The sequence below is a fragment of the Psammomys obesus genome, unplaced genomic scaffold (assembly GCF_907164565.1).
Source record: "Psammomys obesus unplaced genomic scaffold, mPsaObe1.curated_primary_1811, whole genome shotgun sequence".
In the NCBI taxonomy this organism is placed as follows: domain Eukaryota; kingdom Metazoa; phylum Chordata; class Mammalia; order Rodentia; family Muridae; genus Psammomys; species Psammomys obesus.
In genome coordinates, this window is record NW_026592118.1 from 42,129,870 (window position 1) to 42,152,249 (window position 22,380).

The 22,380-nt window shown below is 41.8% G+C and overlaps 1 pseudogene; it reads left to right on the plus strand.

Annotated features, from left to right (window-relative positions):
- The first annotated feature begins 9,482 nt into the window (after window positions 1-9,482).
- The window catches only part of LOC129680816 (60S ribosomal protein L13-like), a 55,918-nt pseudogene continuing 43,020 nt past the window's right edge, over window positions 9,483-22,380 (plus strand).

The following is a 22,380-nucleotide window of genomic DNA, read 5'->3' on the forward strand; positions in this document are numbered from 1 at the left end:
GCTGATCCATAGGTCTAGCAGTCATTCGAGCCTTTCCTCTTAAGCTTCCCGCCACACACAGCATTCCCTCAAACCTTATTCTCTCAGGAATCAAGATTTAAGCCTAAAAACAAAACAAAACCAAGGGTTACTTAGCGGAAGGATTTGGGCTATCGTTATAACATGTGAACTTGATTAAGTATGCACGGGGCTGACTTTATATCTCAGCAAGAGAAAAATCACAATTCCGTTAAGGACATTGAACACTGAGCACACTCACATTTCTTCTTGTCTTTATAAGAGTCAGATTGCCAATGTTCTCAGACTGATGTCTCTGGCATTCCGTTTGAAAACATACTCGTAAAGAGGAGGGAAACCCTGCTGCTTTATGCCTGTATTTCTAGCTCTCAGAAAGGGAAAGCACTGCTTGAAAGAATATGATCATAGCATGAGATGAAAGGATTATTTTTCCAAAGGTTTTTAATTCCCGTGGCATTGTAGGGAACCACAGTGGTGCCTGAGACCCTTTTATGGGGGAAGGACAGCAATAACAAGGAGAAACCTGAGAATGTCATGGGAGCCCTTCCTCCAACTTCACTCTTCCTTATCTGAAATATACATTGGAGTTCAGGTAAGAGTAATTTTTTTTTTAATCATTGCCTTAAACAATAACTTTTCTTCATAGGTTGGGTGCTGGGAAACCCAAGATCAATGTGTCAATCATTTTTGGGTCCTGGTGAAGGCTTGCATTTCAAATGGTCACCTTTTCACCATGTAATTTCTACTCAGAGTATAGAGAGAAGTGGCTCCTTTCATAATTCTCCTCCTTTTCTTTACCTCCTTTTCTTCCTCTTCCTTTTCCTCCCTTTTCCATCCCCCTCCTCCTTTTCCTCATCCTCCGCTCATTTCTTTCTCCTCTTCTTCTTTTCCACTAATTTCTTCATGATTCCCGCCCTAACTTTCCTAAAATATTCTAAAAGAAAGTGATTTGGATTAAAGTCCAGAATTCTTCATCAGTAACATACAATGTAACAGATTTCTGGGGAAAGTTATTCAGCAAGAGCAATTGTTGTGGGCTGAATATTTGTGTACCACCAGAATTCATACACTAAAAAAAAAAATATTTTAATACAATATTTTATTAATTCTTTGAGCATTTCATGCAATGTATTTCAATCACATTTACCCTCCCTCTTCCCTCAACTCCTCCTAGATTCACCCACTACCTCCCAACCTTTTCCCTATTTTTTTGTCCTATTTTCCTTTTCTTAAGCACCTCACCACATCCAACTTGTACAGCCCTACCTCCCAAGTAAATGGTCAACTCTAGCGGCTACACTCTTAAAGAAAACTGACTCTTCCTCTCCCAGAAACCATCACTAACTCCTTAGCCAGGGGTGAGCTCGTGTACCTCACCTGCTCCAATCTAGCATTTCAACCGGCTTGAGTTTATGCAGATCCAGTACAGGCAACTCCAGCTGTTGTAATATCAACAGTGCGGGGGTCCTGTCATGTCCAGACAGTTTCACTCTTATCCTCTATTACCTTTGGTTCTTAAAATCTCTCCACCTCATCTAATAGGATCTCTCAGCAGGGGGCAGAGGGCAACAGTACAGGTGTCCCTTAGCTATCATTCCATACATGTTCGCACTTTGATCAGTTGTGGGTTTCTGTGTTAACCACTACTCACAGCACAAACAAATTTCTCTGAGTCCTGAGAGTCACAGTAATCTATGGGTATAGACATAGAGGGTAGTTTTATGCAATGATCAGTTAGTTTTTATACTGCAAAGGAAACTGTCAGTCAACTGAAGAAACAGCCTATAGGATGAGAAAAAAATTATTTGCCAGCTATACATGTGACCAAGGAAAGGCATATGTTTCTTAATAGGGCTTTACAGACAAACATTAACAAGTGACTCTTCAAAGAGTATGCAAAATATTGCTTGCCACTTTATAATGTCTGTCACTCCTCGTGGTGTTAATACTTCCACTCACTATGGCCAATTTCAAGTCACCAGCAAGAAGTATCTGACTGCAAAGACGGGAAGTGAGTTCTCCCAGCTACTGCGAACCACCAACACGTGCCTGTGTCTTCTCTTTGTTATTCTAGTTTGTTTCTCAGTTGCTGTGATAAAGCACCAACCAAAACCACGGTGGAGAAAAGGATTTTTGTCATCTTATGCTTTCCAGTGACAGCCCATCATCAAGGGATGCCAAGGCAGGAACCTAAAAGCAAGAACGAAAACAGACGCCATAGAGAAATGATGCTGACTGGCTTTCTCTCAAAGGTTTGCTCAGATGCCTTTCTTATGTAGCCCAGGACTACCTGCCCTTGGGTTACACTGCCCACGGTGGGCTTCCACACACACACACATCAATCATGAGATGTCCCTATAAAGGTTCCTGCATGACAATCTGATGGAGCCACATCCTCAGTTGAGGTTTCTTCTACCCGGCTGACTCTAGTGTGCATCAAGTTGACAAAATCTAATGAGAATGACACTAAAACAACCTTACTTCCTCTGACTGTTTTATATGATAATAAGACCTGTAACATTCCAGTCACCCTCTTCCCAACTTGCTTCAACATGCTTGTTTCATGCTTTCCAAGTTTAGTGGCAACTATCATTCATAAACACCTGCTTATCTTCTTTCTAAATGGCTGCTACATTGTAATGCATTCATGCATGCCACTGTTGATGGGTATCTGCCATATCCAACTGCCAACCCAAAAGCAAGCATTTATACTCAGAGCCATCGCCTCAAATCTGGTGAGACTTTCCTCAGATTCCTACCTATCAGTTCCTTCTTGTCTTACCCACAAGTCCCTGCTTGTTTATTTAGCATCCAGGCAAAGAACAACATTTCCTGAAACCTCTCTTTCTGGGAAGAGCTATTGACTAGCAGTATTTAGATCTCATGCTTCTCAAGTCTCATGACCCTTAGGGGGTCATTATTACTAGCATATGAGAGCTCCGGAGCGACCTATAAAGAGGAATGTCCTTACAGTATGTGCCTTCATTTCAAAATAAGAAAGACTAGGGAAGTAGCTTGGTTTTCTCCTGTCTAGGTTGGGGTGTAAGGAAAGTGTATATGCTGGTCTCCTTTCAAGTACTCAAGCTCTGTAGTTATAAGAGAAATTCAGATCACAGTCCCAGATAATAACATTATCTATTTACAATCTAAGGCAGTGTCTGCCACGCCACTGTCATCTTAATATTTTACCACAGCTCATCATTTGATCACTTGGAAAATTCTAAAACCAATAACAAATAGTAAGACAGTGGCGACTTGCCTAAAAGGCGATTTGTAGCATCTCAGGGGGGCTGCATTTGGATAGGAGTTAGAAAGAAAGGAGGACGTTGGATTCCTGTCAGTGTTGGCATGTAATACAGCAGAATATGATCCAATTGCAGGTAGCTCTGGGAACTCCTAAAACTACCTCAGAAAAATTTAGAAGTCCAGAGAGATTTTTCTACATTATGCAGTGCTTCTGGAATGGAGTCATTCTCAGTTCATGGAATTTCTTCAGTGTAAGGCTCGATGCCAACTAACCAGAAAGTAGTCCAAGCCCTTTGGCTTCACCACTTTTATCAGGAGCCTTTTGTTTTCCGCTTACCCACGTGGCTGTGGCACATGATGAGGATATAGATGGACCCTGTGGAAAACTATTTGCTTTAGTATTCTGAAGGAAATACACCTTTGCCACGAAGATGTGGGATTTCAAGTTTAACCTTACATCCTTAGGAAGCAGTTGACCAACAAAAATAAAAGCAGTGTGGGCTCTAACAAACACATTCCAAACTAGACAGTAGGACACCTTGTTCCTGGATAAAGGAAGGAAGCAAACATGGCCCTTGGGGTAGCTAATCAAGGATATTTGGGGACTTTCAGCTTTGGAAACTTGGGTGGTCTCAAAGAAGGGCTTGTTAAGGCTACAGCTAATCAGGGAAAGTAGAGAGGAATGCCTTTGAAATTCCCCTGGAAGTTGGAGCTTTAAAATAGACATGGATTTATCGTTAAATACAAAATGAAAAGTTTAGAAGAGATAAAATATTATATTCACATTTCCATACTTTAATTTACTAAACTAGTAAAACAATTCCACTTAACCTAGTTCACCAATGAAATAGCTGAGTGAGTCTCAGAAAGGTGAAGAACTGCCTGCCCCCTAAAACCTACCACAATGAGGTGGAAGACAGCTGAGAAATGTCAGTGTTGCATAGAATTTGTAACCTGAGCCAAGCTCAGTGGTTGATACTTTTCTTCATACAGCAGCGAAAGCTGGCCCTTCTTATAAAAAGCTCAAGGGTCCCAGAGCACAACTCCAACCTCCACCTGTCCCTTCCTACTGTGACTCCACCCGCTCCTTAAAATGCTCAAGGTTTTCTACCGATAATAAAAATAGTCAAACATCCAGACTTACTGATTTCCTTGTAGCTCCAACTCAAAAGTGTATCTCAAGCTGGAGGCATCCTTCTCACTGCTGACACCAGAGTCACCTCGGTCTAGAGCGGAGTTTCTCAGACTTTGGAGGTTTGATGACAGGGTTACCTAAGACCATCAGAAAACACAGATATTTACATTGTGGTTCGCAGCAGTCACAAAATTACAGTTATGAAGTGTCAATGAAACTAATTTTATGACCAGGAGTTACCACAACACGAGGAACTGTACCAAACGGTTACAACGTTAGGAAAGTTGAGAGCCGCTTGTCTAGATCCAACCAGTGCTGTTCCCGACGCTTTCTAAGTAGGAGAGCACTCGTTGACCACAGTGGAGAGCCCAGAGGGCTTCTCCTCCAGAGCTGCAGAGCTACCGCCCATGCTTGTCTTTCTGAAATCACCCTCCTCCCCAGCCCCATGCTCTGTCAAAAGCAGACTGTCTCTTCTGCAAAGTTCAACAGAAGAAGGGACAAACCGGGGACCTCAAGCTCCATCTTGCTTGCCTTTTCCATTGGTAATAATGTGAAGTGAATGCACACCACATTTGTTTCTCCAGGCAATGTTTATGACCCACTGGTCTCCATACATACCACTGTGCGTGTGCGTGTGCGTGTGCGTGTGTGTGTGTAATAGCATGTTTACAGTTTCAGAATCGTGCTCAACTTTAACAAGCCTACCTTATTAAACTTACTTACTAAGACTCACAAGAAGACTGGAACTCGTAGAAGTGATGGATAGTTTTACCCCCTTCCCTCCCCAAAGTCTTCTGGACCCTTTATGCAAAATTATAAAATTACCTTACTTATTTCCAAATAGCCAACACACACCACCCCTTTGTGTATGGGTTCTCATCTCCAGATTCAACTGTGGATAGAAAACAAAATTCTCCTAATTGTGTCTACTGAACGAACACAGATTTATTTCCTTGTCGTTGTTTTCTAAACAATACAGCAAAATAGGCATTTATATAATATTTAAATTACGTTGGGTATTATAAGTAACCGAGAGATGATTAAAAGTATAAAGGAGGTTTTGCGGTGGTGTATGAAAATGTAGCATTTACTTAAGAAACTTGTACAACTACAGATTTGGTGCCCTCAGGGGTCCTGGCATCAATCCCCAAAACAGATACTGAAGTATGACTCCAGATCATCTCACAGCAGGAAACAAACGTTTACCTTCTCTTTTGCCAGAATCTCTTTGCACAGATGCAAACTATGAGATTCAGATAAATTATTGACCAAATAAGAAAAAGGAAAAAGGAAGAAAAATAATAGCCGAGTCCTTTATTCTAGTCAATGGAAGAGCTTCAAGCCAATCTGGCTGACCTATGATGTGTCTCAAGGAAGAAGATTCTCTCAGGTGATTCCAGCCACTAGTTATCCCACCTACTCTCAGCAAATTGCATTTTTCCAGCTGAGGCCCCAGGAAAGCCATGTATGCTTAAAGCTGGCTGAATTCCTTACCCATAGAATCAGAGAACACAATAGATGGCTGCTGTCTTATCACCCATGAGTTTGTTGTGACTTGTCACTCAGCAACAACAACCTGAGGAGATTCATCCAGACACCCAGAAAACCAAAGACTCTAATCTGCAAAGTTTGGGACCATCTGAGGCACATTGCACCAAAACACTAGGAAGTGCATTCCACCATCTAAGACACCTGTATGCAAGGGTCCCCTATATCCACACAGAAAGATTCTCATTAGCCGAGTGCTGTTCGTGTGGGGCTGGGAAAGCCTTTACTGGCCACACTGGAACAGCGAATGTGGAATTCTCTGCTGTGGAAAATATTCAAAAAAATTCTCCAGTGAAAAGCACTGATCATCTGGAAAAATATTGATCATTGTCTTTCCAGGACTGTTTCTTTTCTTAGGAGGCAAAAAGCAAATTTTTCTTATATCTGACTTGCTCTCAGAACCTTTAATAAATAGTCCCCCAAATGCAAATAACAGTGCACAAGAGATGAGAAACTGTTCAGACTGTGGAAAGCTTTAGATAAGCCCATGATAATAAGACAAAGGCCCATAAATACAGGATCAACATTGATTTTAGAAAGACTTTTATTTTAAAAACAAATTCAGAAATGGTCTCTTTTAAACATCTATACTATGTAATATATCATAGGTGGTATGTGTCTTTCTCTGTCTGTGCTTGTGTGCACCTTCAACTATAAAATGATTTTCATTGCTACTTCATAACTGTAACTTTGCTACTGTTATGAATCACAATGTAAATATCTGTCTGTATGTCTGTCTGTCAGTCTTTCTGTGGATGAGCTCCTACTGTTAAAGTTTTTGGTTCTATGGAGCTAAAATATAAGAATGCATTTTCAGCCCTACCTTCAAAACTATTGTTCTGTCAAAGTCACAAGCAATGAAAGTCAGCTATATAAACTATTATTTATTTTCAAAATGTGTTCTGTCATGCTCAAACGTGCACCCATACATCTATTCACTACAAAAATGTAGAGGATGGACTATGTCTCCAAAATAGTTCTGAGTACTGCACATAAGAGTTGGGGCAAAAAAAAAAAATGCAACCTTGATCCTATTAATCTCTGTTTAAACAGGAATAAGATCAATGTTCTCTGAAGACTCAGTAGAATTAAGGCACTGTTGAAACATGGGTTACACAGAAGGTGAGGAAAGCTGATTCTAGTTCTACTGGTACCCAGAATCCTGCTTTTCTCCTACCGAGCACCCCATTTTACCATCAAAGGAAAGTCCTTAAGGAAGGCACTTCCTGTCTGCCACCACAGAAATCAGGGCAGAGCCTGCCTTCCCTCCCTCTGCTGTAGAGGGAAGTGGGCCTGTTTAAAACCCATCGTAACTGATTTCCGATGCAAAGATTCCTCACAGGTGTCAGTGATGGTTAGTGATACAGGCTATGCCAACAAAGAGAATATTTCTGGGGGCTATGATTAATTGTGTCAACTTGACTCATCCAAGATATCCAGATAATTGTTTAGGTATTTTTCTAGATGTTTCTGTGCAGATATTTTTAAGCAAGGTCAGTGTTTAAGCTAGCAGATTCTAATAAAGCTGACCATACTCTATAAGCAGACAGGCCTTGCCCTTCAGTTGAGGGCCTTATTGGAAAAAGTTGACCTAAGAAAGAATTCACCAGCAGGCAGGAGACCAGGCTCAAGCTGCAACAGACATTCCTTCCTGAGGTTCCAGCCCCAGCCCCACTCTACAGATTTTAGAATTGCTAGCCTCTGAAATCATGACTCAGTTCTCTGTGCTAGATGAATGTCTATGTGGATAGATCAGTTATAGACAGTTAATATTATTTTGGCTCTATTTCCTTACAGAACCCTAATAACATCATGTATTCTCTCTACAAATCTCCAATTTCCCTTTTCTCCTGTTTTCGAGGTTGTTCCTCTAGTCCTGTGTTGTTCTGTTAGATAATACCTCCACAGCTCAAATATTGACAGAACGATAGCCCCACTGGTAAAGGGTACAGGCCAACCACACAGACAAGCATCACAAAAGCACAACCAAAATTTCACAATGTCCACCCTTGTCAATTCAAACATCGGGCCAGTACTTGCTTCCATTCACGTGAACAGAACAGGACTGCTTACAGCTGTCTACCTTGACTTCTGTGGCAAGGCTGGAGCTTCAGAAATTAGTGGTTTCTCTGCTGCCTTTTGCTTAAAATATTCCCAACTCTCTGCCTGCCTGTAAATCATGTATTGATTCTGAGCAACCTGGGCATCTTCCCGCTCATTTTGCTGGATTTACAAACTATAACTAAAGCTTCCTTGTGTAAGCTTACCTCGGGTCTCTCTTTTAAAGCCACAATTGTGTTTTACTTTTTTCTTGTGACACTCATGGCAGTAAAGGCAACATATAATTACAGATGGTCCCTTGACGTAGTGGGGGTTTCATGTCATCTCCAGGGGCTCGCCACCCTTCAGTCCCAGAACTGTGTTAGCTGCAATAGCAGTGTGCAGTTTGGTTTAAAGCACATCTTCAAACCAACAAACTCAAAGTTTTGATCATGTCATTTTGTGCTTAGAAGATAATAGTGTTTTGGGGGGAAAAAAACAGAAATCCAATCAAGAGAAAACATTGCAGTGATTGTTCCATGGACATAGTCAATCAATGGAAATCTGAGAAAGAGGTGCTAGACTCACTCTTGTTTTCAGCAAAATACGCAATGTTTTTCTTCAATTGGGGCTGCCAGTTTATCAATAGTTGAGGTAAAGACAAAAAGAAACTGGCCTATGTATACCTATATCCCTGGCTAACAGGGAGAATATGAAGGGAGTACAGAAAAGTGAAGAAAATAGGAACATTTTAAGCTATTAATGTGTGGTTAGAAGGTCAAAAGGAGCAGGATCAAAACAGCCCGCAGGTGACTGTGTGCTTCACCTTTCCCTCCCCAGCTCTGTCACATGAAAGAAATCCAATGAGGGACTGACGCAGTGCTAAAGGTTCCCCGACGGAGCACAGCTGGGACTCGGATATTTATCACATTAGCCATAACGACTCCGCCTTTCATTCTTCTTGAGTACCAAGATAGTTTTAAAACACCCCGAATCATGCACAAAATACATCCAGGATGCTTCCTTACCTACCATGAGCTTGCAATCAGGCTCAGCAATAAAGTAAAAGTTTGTAGATACCGATTTTAAACTTACGTGACTATGTATTGTTTGATGTTTCCTCCCATTTGTAGGAGGTTAGAGACAAAACGGGAGACAGCTAAGAGACTCCAAGTTCTTGAGCGTGGATTGCTTCCTGCTAGAGCACTCAATCCAAATTCCCGTTAGTAAATTATGGGCCAACAGATAAAACAATCAACTTGGGAAAAGTGACCAGAAAGGGACCTAAATGGCATGCAGGTCTTGCATAGATACACAGAATAGAGAATTCTGGCTCAACTTGACTTCAAATTTATTACAGAGGCCATTAACTGCCAAGTTCAGATGCAAAAAGCATTGAGACAGTAAAGGTAAAATTTAAGGCAGCTGGAAGGGAACTTTGCTTCCACGCTAACTTTCTCATTAAATTGCTATCATCAACGGACTCATTTCCATCATGGTCCAAGTTACTGGCTTTCACTATGAGAGCCTAATAGGCAATCCAGGAAAATTCGTGTTCCGTTACAGATTACACTACTTCAACGCATTGCGCAGGCTGAGAGCAGCCGTAAACCCCATCACGATCCTCAGCGAGAGGTATTTATTAAACAGCTCTCTGCAGGTGGCGCCTAATAAGCGCTCTGCAATGTGGGCTTCCGAACATGACCAAGGCAAGGAAGGCCTCCATATCAGACTCAGCTCTGAAACCTGCCGTAGCTGACTCCTACCTAGAAAGTGAAGCTAGATCTTCTCCCATTGCTTCCTGCTTGGAAGAGCTCATGTCTAACTCGCTTCAGCTCTCTGAGATTTTGTCTTGCACACAGTGAAAAGCAAGGTGCTAACAACGGTGACAACAAAGGTGAGGATCAGCACATATGGCTGTGTTCTGAGCAATTCACAGGCAATACACTAAGCCTCGACCCAGGTACATGAAGCAGGCAATGGCAGAATTCCTTGCCCCAGAGGGCCTTGGATGCTTAATTCCTTTAATCACATGGAGTTGATCTACAGAGGTGTCAGCTAAGGAAATATGCAGTTAAGTCCAAGATTGGAAATAACAACAGGACCCAGCAAGATGTCTCAGTGGGTAAAGGAATTTACTACCAAGACCTATGACCAGGAGTTCAATGACCAGGACCTACATGGTGAAAGGAAAATAACTGACTACCACAAGTTATCCTCTGCGATCTACATACCTCATAATACATACATACGTACATACATACATGCATACATATATACATACATACATACATACACACCTACAGAGAAATGATAGATAGATAGATAGATAGATAGATAGATAGATAGATAGATAGAACAAACCAAGGTCCTACCAACACATATTTATTGTCTAGCTATTTTTGCTGACTTGAAACATTCCCACTTGAAGAAAGAAGAGAGACCCAGAAGATTCTAGAAGTAAACAAACTTGCAGGAACAGTAAGCTTCTAAATCTTTCAAGAATCACAAGGCCCTTCACAAGGGTATGAAAGCAGTAAGTATTTTATTGAGTATTATTGCATCAATGTTCATAAGGGAAATTGGTCTGAAATTCTCTTTGTTGGGTCTTCCTGTGGTTTAAGTATCAGGGTTACTGTGGCCTCAATGAATAAGTTTGGCAGTGTTCCTTCTGTTTCTATTTTGTGAAATAATTTGAGAGTACTGATATTAGCTTTTCTCTGAAAGTGTGGTAGAATTCTGCACTACTTGGATAGAGAAGAGAAACTGTAGGTGGGGGCATCTCTGTGATAAGCTGGAGACCTATGACAGGGTAATCTTCTGGGAGGATATGGGGGTGACTATACCTGAGCCTCCTAGTAGCAAGGGTCATGAGACTGAAGAGGCAACCTCTAACTAGGACTCCTAGTGGAGGGAGAGGAACACCAACACACCCACAAAAACTTCAGCCCAAAATTTACCCTGCCTACAAGATGTTCAGGGATTAAGATAGAGCAGAGATTGAGGGAATGTCCAGCCAATGCCTGGCCCAACCTGAGACCCACCCCATGAGAGAGAGCCAACCCCTGACACTATTAATGATGATAACCTGCTATACTTGCAGATAGGAGCCTATCATAGCTGTCCTCTGAGAGGCTCCACCCAGCAGCAGATCTAAACAGATGTTGAGACTCACAGCCAAACATTAGGTGGAGTGCAGGGAGTTTTTTGGAAGAGTCAGGGAAAGAATAGAAGGACCCAGAGGGGTCAAGGGTGTTACAACAAGGCCAACAATGCCAAATAACCAAGGCCCAGAGGGACTTACAGAGACTGAAGCACCAACCAAGGACCATGCATGGTTTGGACCTAGGACCCCTACACAGATGTAGCTGATAGGCAGCTCTGTCTTCATGTGGGTTTCCTAGTAAGGGGAACAGAGGGTGTCTCTAACATGGATTCTGTTACCTGCTTTTCGATCAATTCCCCCTCTTGGGACTGCCTCTCCAGGCCACAGAGAAAGAGGATGTGCTCAGTCCTGATGCAACTTGATCTGCTGGGGTGGGGTGGTGGTGGGACTCCCCTTTTCTGAGCAGTAGCAGAAGGAGGGAAGGAGAGGGATTGTAGGACTGGGAAAAGAGGAGGGAGGGGGCTATAATTGGGATGTAAAGTGAATGGATGGATGAATGAATGAATGAATGAATGAATGAATGAATAGCAGTAAGCAATTGCTTGCTGAGGACAGGAGATGCAGGCTTCCAGTTGAGTTGTCTGCAATTTTGCAGAGAGCTCCAGGGATACAACAAGCTTATGTGAGTCATCATCTACACTGTAGTAAACTTTCTGTTGATAGAGCCTTTGAGTCACCCATGATCCTAGGAATAGCCGACTCCTTACTCATGTTCCTCCGAGTACCTCCAAAAAACTCACTGGTTCACTAAGCTAGACACAGGTCTAATTAAAAATTTCCTAAGTGATGTGAAAGCCTTTGATTACTCACAGCCAACCCCTTCCTACAACACTTGAGTTGATGTTAATGAAGTGGTCACAGAAATACCAAGTAACAATGTATATGATTACAGGTTAGAATAGTCAGTAACCTCCAGGAAGGCAGATGACTAGAGAGGCAGTTCAGCCACCGGTGACCAACAATTTAATCAGCCATGCTTCATAGCTTCAGAAAGACATGTAAATTAATCTTAACAACATTCAGGGAGTTTCCAGACTGGAGACCGAATTAACGTGTTAGAAGATGGTAAAATTGTAGGAGGCTAGGGAATCTATCTACCACCACTACTCTCTATCTCTGGCTTTTGCATCTATTTTTCTTTCTAGCAGGGGCTTACAGTTAAGAAATGACACTGAGCCTCACATCAGACTTTGAATTGAGGCTTTCTAGCAATGTTAAGATTTTTAATGTTTGTGGATATTTGAAAAGTAGACTGGGGAGACTTCAAGGACCACATTAGAATGCTATGGTTTAGAGTTAGGTTTTTCAGCATTAAGTTGACAAGGATGTACTCGTGATGACCAAATCTATCAACCTCACTGAAATGATAAACACTTAAGGGGCCAGGAAGATGTCCCAGGAGGTGAAGGGTTTGCCTGGACAGCAGGAGGTTCTGAGTTCAAGCCTCAAAACCATGTAAGGATGTGAGGCTTGGTGCTGTGCATTCATAACTCCAGCAGTGGGAAAGCAGAGACCCAAGGACCCTTGGAGCTCAATCAATGGCCAGCTGGTCTAGCCTAACTGGTGAACTCCAGGCCAATAAGAGACTCTGTCTCAAAAGGGCTCGGTGGTATTCCTGAGATTGACACCCAAAGCTGTTTCCTGGTCCCCGCACTCTTACACACTTACACACAATTGCATCCGCACACGCATATGCAGATGCAGACACACATTCCAAAAAGGAAAAAGAATGGCCAGAGCACTAGGGCAATATGCCTCTGGGTGTGTCTAACGGTATTTCCAGAGAGGGTTAACTAAGGTGAAGTTGTTCTGAATGCAGGTGTAACACCATCCCAGGAACTGGGGTACTACACAGAGTAAAAGGGGGTAAATAGGAGGCCTGGTGGTGCACAGGTATTTTCTTTTCTCTTCTTCCTCCTCTGGGATGTGAGCAAGCAGTCCCCAGGAGTCCTGTCTCCCCAGCCGTATGGCCTGTATCACCTGATCACGAGCCAAAGTAGGCTCTCCCTCCTTTCAACGCCTACTCCATTTGCATGCTCCTGAGTTGCAGCCTATGTAATAAGAGTGCAGCAAACTTGTACAGCTACTTTTGATATCAAACTGGTGCTTTCTCAGAAAATTGGGAATAGCACTACCTCAAGACCAGATACACCACTACTGGTCATATACCCAAAAGATGCCCCACCATTCAACAAGGACATTTGCTCAACTATGGTCATAGCATCTTTATTTGTAGTAGCCAGAGTCTGGAAGCAACCTAGATGTCCCTCATTGGAGGAATGTGTACAGAAATTTACACAATGCAATACTATTCAGCTATTGAAAACAAGGAAATCACGAAATTTGCAGGCAAATGGATGGAACTAGAAAAGATTATCCTGAGTGAGGAAACCCAGAAACAGAAAGACACACATGGTATATGCTCACTTATAAGCAGATATAGCCATGTAATATAGTATAGCCACACTAAAATCTACAGACCTAAAGAAGCTAAACAACAAGAAGGACAAGGGAGGAAGCTTAAATCTCATTCAGAATGGCAAAGAAGATAGACACCAGGAGCAGTGAAAAAGAGGAAACAGGATGGGTGACTACTACAGAGGGTTCTCTGAAGGGCTCCACCCAACAGGTGATCAAAGCAGATGCTGAGACTCACAGCCAAACTTTGGGCAGAGGGCACGGAGTCTCATGGAAGAATAAGAGTGGGGATGGAAGGACATGGAGGGGACAGGAGCCCCACAAGGAGATCAACAAAGCTAAAAATTCTGAGCCCAGGGGCTCCAGCAGAGACTGATGCACCAACCAAGAACTATGCATGGAGAGGACCTAGACCCTCTGCTCAGATGTAGCCCATTGGCAGCTCAGTCTCCATGAGGCATTCCTGAGTAAGGGGAGCAGGGGCTGCCCCTGTCATGAACTCCATTGCTGGCTGTTTGATCACTGGCTCCTGGTGATACAGCCTTGTCAGGACAAAGAGGAAGAGGATCCAGGCAGTCCTGATGAGACTTGATAAGCTATGGGCAGATGCAGAGGAGGAGAACACCCCTTTCAGTAGACTAGGGGAACGGGATAGAGGGAAGAAGGAAGGAGAGTGGGACTGAGAGGAATTGACGGAGGGAGCTTCAATCAGGATTTATAATGAATAAGTTGTAATAAAACAAATAATAAAAAAGAAAATAGAAAAAAAATTTAAAAAAGAATGCAGTCACTACCACAGTGCTTTCCTGAGCTCCGAGTTGTGAATTATTATACCTGAGGGGGGTAGGATTGTGAGGGCAGCCAAAAATGTAGTCAGCCAGGCAGAAGTGAAAGAGTCTGGGGACTCCATTTGTAGCTACTGCCTGGAGTTTTGTGTGTTTGAGTCCTTAACTTTTAACGTTTGCACTAATCCTAAAACGTCAAAACTTAATTGGTGAATGACCTGTTACTATCTGAGAACTAGAGAATTATGTGATGAAATAAGAATGAAGAACTGTTTTTAATTAAGGAATGGCTAATTAATTGGCTAAATCAAGCTCAGAGGCAAGCTGTGTAATTAAATAGGCATGTTATAATTTTCCTGTAGAGGAGCGAGAAGATGTATGATTTATTATATGAGCCATATTTAAATTTTTTCACAAGGTGCATCTTTATGTAGAGTTTATTTGAAAAGTCTTCAGTCAAAACTGCATATATACACAAATATGTTTTGGCCCGTTGTTGGTGCATTTATTAGGCACTCGCCTGTGTTTCCAAACCCAACAATGCTTTGAAGGATGATTGACCTCCACTGATCAAAGTGAATTTCCTTAGCCGAAATAGCTTGACTTATAACTGGCCTCTAAAACAGAACTGGTGGGGGGTGCTGTCTCTGTAGAAATACCTGCTGAAGGCTCCAGTAACGTTTGTTCTTCAAAGGGCACAGTGAAAACTGGTGGTTGCCGGTTCCTCTCTAAATGAAACAGCTGATGTCCAGGAACCATTCAGAAAGTTTTTATATAAACCAAAACAAAAACCTTTTGAAACACTGTCAGATACGCTGCAAAATCTTAGCACAACTTACACTACTTTCTAAAAAGCAAGTGAACAATCCATGATGCTTAACTTTAGGCAAAACATTGATAGAATTTAAACACAACCAGTTTGTGGGGACTCAACAGTGATAATCAGAGTCACAGATGTTTTGGGGGGGGATTTTTTTTCTTTGTCTGCAGTTGAAAAATTGCACTACGCTCCCTTTCAAGAGTGAGTTTGGGTGAGGGATGTAGAAAAAAGACTAGCCCAAGTAATTCTGCTCAGTCTTTATATGAAATTCTTAATTACAATTACGTGGTGTCAAAAGTTCAAACCATGGACTGACATGGGTTCCCAGAGTCTCTGAATTTATGTTGCTACACTGTGATATTGCCTTGCTAAAATGAAAAAAAAAAAAGTTCAACTTACTTGTGATAACCTTTTAATGAAAAAAAAATGAAGGAGAACCACTCCAAATATCAAATAAATAATAAATTATGGTGGTTAAAAAGAACAATTTTATAAATACAAATGTTATTTGATCTAAAAATACCCTAGTACTTGCATTTTTAAAAAATATGTCCTATTTGTATACTTTATTTTTACAAGTATTAATATAATTTTCATTATAAAATTTTATAGTTCTACCTATTAATAACTTTTATAATTTATCCTATAAATAATATGTAAGGAAGGTGAAATCTTTCACAATACAATATAATTCTATAAGAAAATCAAATTTAACAATTTATAAGCATATGAGTTCATCTGACGTTTTCCCACAGATCTCTCCAAATAGATAACTCAAATTTTGGATCGTTAAGACAGAAGTGGGGAAGACGGCTCCATTGAGAAGGGGTCTGGCATAAAAGCTTGAGCATCTGTGTATGGATTTCCAGCACCTGCATCCAGCGGCTGCATCTGCAAACACAGGTCAAGTGTTGCTGAGGCAGGAAGAGCTCTGCTTACTGACCCATCAGTCTAGCCAAATCAGTGAGCTTCTGGTTCAGTGAAGAGACCCCATCTCCTCAAAATGTAAGAGGAAGACAGTGCAGCCGGTCCTGATGAGACCTGATAGGCTAGGGTCAGATGGAGGGGGAGGAGGACCTCTCCTATCAGTGGACTAGGGAAGGGGTATAGGGGGAGAAGAGGGAGGGAGGGTGCGGTTGGGAGGGGGTGAGGGAGGGGGCCACAGCCACGATACAAATCGAATAAATTATAATAAGTGATAATTTAAAAATGTAAGAACTATTAAATAATAAAGTAATTTTTAAAAAGTAAGGGGCGTAGAAATTAAGGTGGACCCTCCACATTAACTTCCACAAATGTATGTATGATCACATTTGCATACACATAAATATATACATATATGTATGCATGCATTCCACACACACACACACATGACATCTGAGACTGAAGTCTCCACCCAGAGCCTGTAGTGGCAGCTCCTGCCTGAGAGCCCAGGGTTCCTTGAATACTTGCTCTCCTCCTAACAGTGAGCCCTGTACACTTAGAATAGTCACCAGTCAGCAGCCTCTGTAACTGCTGGGAGACTTAGCTGCAGTTCCTGAATAACTCCACTCAACAGCTAACAGTGTCCTGTGATGAAGGAACTTCAGATCGTAAGAAGGAAAGGTTGATTTCCAGAACATTCTGAGAGGGGCTGAGATGGTGGCCCGGGAGGTGAGAACGCTTGCTGTGCAAACGTGGGGACCTGACTCCAAATCCCCAGCATCCACAGAAAGAGCCAGCTGGGACCACACACACCTGTGGCCTCAGCAGTCGGCGGTTTACAGTGGAGAATCGCACAGGCTTGGCGGCTGCCAGCTTCGCTACAGATCCATGAAAGCAAGACAGAGAGCACAGAGCAGGACCCTGGATATTCTCCTCCGGCTTCTGCATGCTTGTGCACACAAGCAAGTGCAGGAATGCACTCACACATCTACACGCACCACACACAAACACACACATTACCACAAAACAATGTTGAAGTTAAATTGCTACTAAGATATCAGCTATGGTGTAAAAGGAGCTTTTTTTTCCGTGGTAATTATTGCCACCTTCTGCTAACCTAGGCCTAGTCCTGGAAACTTCTGGCCACCATACAATCTAACTTAGACCTAGAATGTTTTCAGCCTCTGAGACTTACTGCTTAATAAGCTCACCCCTTTTTGTTCTTACAGAGCTCTGGGCTGGCTGGTTTAACTCAGCTGTTCTGGATCAAACTCCTTTCCCAGCTGACTTATACAATCTGGCTTCTCTCTCAGCCCCTAAATTGCTCTGCTTGGCCTCAAACTAGCCCCAGCAATCTGCTCTAATCTCTTGGCTCTTTCTCATTCTCTGGTTCATTCAGTCTTCACCTGAGTTCTCTGCAACCTGTCTCTATTACTGTGTCTGTAAAACTGCCTCCACTCTCTCACACTGCCCCTCAAGTAGCTTCCTTTTCCTCTCTCTTCTCATGAGAGTTCAGCCTATCCTAGTCTTTCTCTGATTCGTCACTGTTTCTGCCATTCAATTAGACATCACTTTCAAACATAGGTGATTCCTTCCACAAACTAACCTTACCTTCATTGTCTGGGATTAAAGGCATGTATCACCATACCTGAACCTAAGCTTTTCTTTACCTGAAACTTTCTCTATACCAGGCTGGCCTTGAACTCAGATCTGCTTGCCTCTGTCTCCTGGATTAAAGGCGTGTTTGTATTCCAGCCAGATCACATGGATCTAGATGGTCTTTGGATGTGATCTCTTGCCAGAACAGCCATGTTCTAAATTATTAAATCACACTATTGTTTCTAAGTAACACATGGTAACAGAGAACAAAGAGGGCTACAAATTCGACCTTGGCAATAAGCCATGTTGCCAAGTCCTTAAAAATCTTATCTATTTTATTGATGATACACCGAAAACCTAATGTGTGTGAATAATTTGTCTAAGACCTTATAGCTACAAGACGCAGCATTCTACCCCTAAAATGTTAGTGCTGAAGGTCCTTCAACCATAGGACAATGTCACATGCAGGACAGCACAAAGAAAGAAGGGGATTGTCACATAGCAAGTATTATTTCCTTTGAAAGCACAGGCTTAAGAATGCAAAACAGACTTCCATAAATTAAACTAATTAACTTTCATGCAATCTGCTGCTCATAACTCAGGGGCTAGAAGGATTTCCATATCTGTTCAGATATAATTATTTTCTGCAGAAAAACCATTCATAAGGAACAATGAGGGTGTGAGGATTTGAACAAGGTGTGAAGGGAGCTAAGTGGTTGGTCTGATGGGATTGATGAAAAGGGAAGAGATAAAAGACTCAAAGAGACAAATGGTAGCAGTGCTCAACTAACCTCCAAGTACAACCCAAGAGGGACCAGAACAGGAGAACTCACCCTCACCGAGTGGAAGAGGAGACAACTTCACAGCCCGTAGAGATCATTGCATAATCTGCTCCTCATTTCTCTTGTTTTCCTGCCTGACACTCACTATGCAATCTGCTGCCCTTACAGCATGGCTTCCCTAAAATTTATCTCAAAGAGGAAATGCTCTGACCAAAAGACAGGAAAACCCAGCCTCCCCTGGCTCTTCCTAACCTCACAACAGTATATAATCATTTCTTTGTGATACAATTTACCATAGGGGTAAAGATTACACAATCACTTTTGGAAGCCGATATCAGATTTCTTTCTCTTCTTTCTTTGTTTTTACTTAGTTCTTTCAGTTTCATGCAATGTGTTTTGATCATATTTTGATATTATCAGATTTCTAATCTCAGAAATGCTAGACAATGTCACTCCACCATAGTAAAGGCAGTCATGAGGCTCTGTGCCTAGTTGTTTCTTTGATTCTATTGCCTACATCTGCTCTGGATATGGGGAAAATTATTTCAAAAGGGGAACATAAGGAAGGAGCCAAAAGAGAATGGTTAAGTGTGCAAGAAAGGAGAGTTTCCTCCCTGACAAGTAATAACTTGAGCAAGGACAAAAACCCTTTCCCATTTGTACACGAAGGGACATTGAGATATATTACACATATAAAGCTAATGGACAGCAATGGGGGAACTATAATCAGATAAGATATTAAATGTGGATTATTAAATGTAGCAGGCAATTAAAAATATTTATAATCTTTGAAGAAAAGTAAAAAGCTATAAAATTAACTGGTTTCTTTTTTGACTTCTTAAAGTCTGTGCTGTTAATTAATCCATTATATAAATTTAATGACATCTATGTAAAAATAATGCTACTAAATAAAAAAGGGGCCCAAGAAAGCCACGACTGAGTGCTTTCCTCTAGGGACAGTGTCATCCTGCTGAAACTTCACGTATTGATCACAGACAGGGAAACAAATATCCTTTCAAATTAATATTTAATTTCAGAGTTACAAAATGTCTTTAGACATCTTTTTAAAAAGAAAGAACTTCTACTTTGACATTTTCAAGCACTTCAAGTCAGCTGAAAATGTACCTAGGAAGTTGTTAATGATTGGTCATGTGTCCAATGAGATGGCATCTGTCCCTCCTGTGTCTGGTGACTGAGTCACACCCAAAATATATATGAGTTTGGGTAGGGAGTGAAAGTTTCCATTCTACTTTTCTTCTTATCATATTCCTGATTATACATATGGAGATATAGATATATGAGACAGGAACATAAAAATCTCTACCTAAGTGGTCCCTACTAAAAGAGAAAATTGTGTAAGGTCACACAGCTTTTACCTGAACATGTGGCAGAGATGATCACAATATCTAGCTTTCATGGGCAAGTGGCAGTAGTTGAATTCTTCATTGCTAGCTGCTGATGAATGAACAAGGAAATGACACACTCCTTATTCTCTAGCAAGAAGCCCCTTGCTAACAGCAACAGGGAACAGAGCATCAATATAGCATCTTATAACCTCAAGCATTTCTTTGTCCTCAGACAGCATTCCTTTGTTAGGAGTGTTCTCTGTGATCTCAGAGTTGACTAAGGAAAAAAGTAATCTAAATGATGAAGGTAATGTCAGAGATTTGAGTTTATGGACAGCACAGCAATGTTAACTCTGGAACTGGCCCATGTGAGGGAGAACATACGAATACGTGAAAAGGAAAGCTCTTGATGCTGGAGGGATGGCTCAGTGTTTAAGAGCGCTGGCTGCTCTTCCAGAGGCCCCAGGCTTCATTCCTAACACTCAAGTAGCAGCTCACAACCATCTGCCACTTCATCTGTAACACCTTCTTCTGGCCTCTGTGGGCCCCAGACATGCACAGACATACATGCAGCCAAAGCTTCCGTACACATAAAATAAACTTTTCAAAAAGGAAGGAGACCTCTCTGATGTCATGTTCCCTTGTGTCTCAGATCTACACAGCATTCTGGTGGAATGGCTGACAGCTGGGACTTGTGAACTTTGTCCTGACTTTCTTTTTGTCAGCACAGCCCTCCCGAGAAGCTGATTGTCTAGGTAATGGATGCCGGATGTCATAATACAATAAAGACCTTTGGGAGTAATAGCAATGAATGCACTGACTTTGTAGGTTTAGCCTTTGCCCTGGTGGAGGGATGAGGCAGAGGTGCTCTCCCTCACCTTTTTCCAGACAGAGCTTGTGCATCTGTCCACTAGCTCATTGTTCATGGGCTGCAGTTAGTTCATATTATACAACCACCTTTAGTAAGCTGGAGTTAAAGGGAAGAGGGTGCTGCCTCGCCTAGTACAAACTAGTGCAGACATGTGGGGGGGGGGTACCATGAGTATGAACAAATCCTTCTGTACCTCAACTCAGATTCCAGGAATTTCCTGGAAATACTCATGCATTAGGTGACAATACTGGCCTTTCAGTTTCTGCACAGCTTTCAGTCTTGTGCCACTCTGACACCTGACATGCCAGATCTGGATTACCATCAATTCCATCAAATTAGCATAAAGGCTTCTCTTGGTTATAGCTCAGTGACTCAGAGCAGCTTGGGAGAGGTGGCACTCCGGAGCAGCACGATGACTAATCCATTTATACTTTTTATGGGAAATCATGAAACTGAAGAGAAACAAAAGCTATCTATAAAATAATAAAATAGGACATAAGTGGCTCATTAGGCTCACGCAGTCAGCTTCCCTGTTTGAGGAAATGGGATTTGAAGGCCTAGGAACAAATGGGAGGGAGCTGGGAATGCTCATGCTATTATTCATTTATAAGACTATTCATGCATCACACACGTGCTCACACACACACACACACACACCTACATACACAGGGAGAGCTCAGTAAATGATGTGCTGTGTCCAAGAAAGGAAGGGATAGGAACAGCAGGAGCAGGTTGGTTCTTTGGCAGAACTGTACAGCAAGAGACAAATATACATCATGTGCAGAGTGTGTGCTTGGCTCTAGCCTAACAATTAGTACTTCTATTTACAGCAAACTCCCTATACCAGCCATTTAAAAGTAAATGACAACTGGTTGAAACTGTTCGGTCAGAATGCAGAACCGAAAACTAAGGTACATTCTTTTCTAAAGCTGATTAACGCACTTCTTCATTCTTCCTACAAATTACTGAGCATATTTGCTGGCTTCCAGCATTGATTTGCCAGCTTCTAATTCAGGGTATGAGTTTAAGATATTAATCCACAAACTTTTCATTTTCTTTATTGGTCAGTACATTTCATGACAAATTATGCTACATAAATTCTTCATCTTAATGATTTGCTCTGTTATTTTTTTCTGATTCTTCCATCTATTTTATGCATTTTTCCCATCACTCCCCCCCCAGACTGCATTTTCATTCTTTCTTATACTAAATGTTCTTAGACAGAGAAACATCAGTCAGAAAAATGAGAATGCGAGTAACAGAGATTAATAGGAACCACTCAGTCAAGGGGCTCAGTTACAGCGGTGTTCATGATGAAGAATAGAAGTGTATTGTAAACAGAGGGAGTGGGGAGGAGAGAGAGCTACTTGGAAGTGATGCACAGGGCTGGTTCCTTCTCTATGAAGCTTTCCAAATATCTTATTGGCAAGCATTGTACCTTACAATAGTCAGTATTCCTTTCTCCCACATTTGCCATTAATCTGATTTTCCAGGACGCTGGCTTATTCATTGAGGAAGGAGATGTTGGTGGTCTGAAGAGGATGGTGGACCCCGGCAGACGTGTTCTTCGGATGTGGCGTTCTTAGTTTCCTTCCCTAGTGCTGTGAAAAGATTCCCTGACTTAGGAGAAAAAGATTCCTTTTAGCTCATGATCTAGGTCACAGCATAGCAGGGAAGTGACA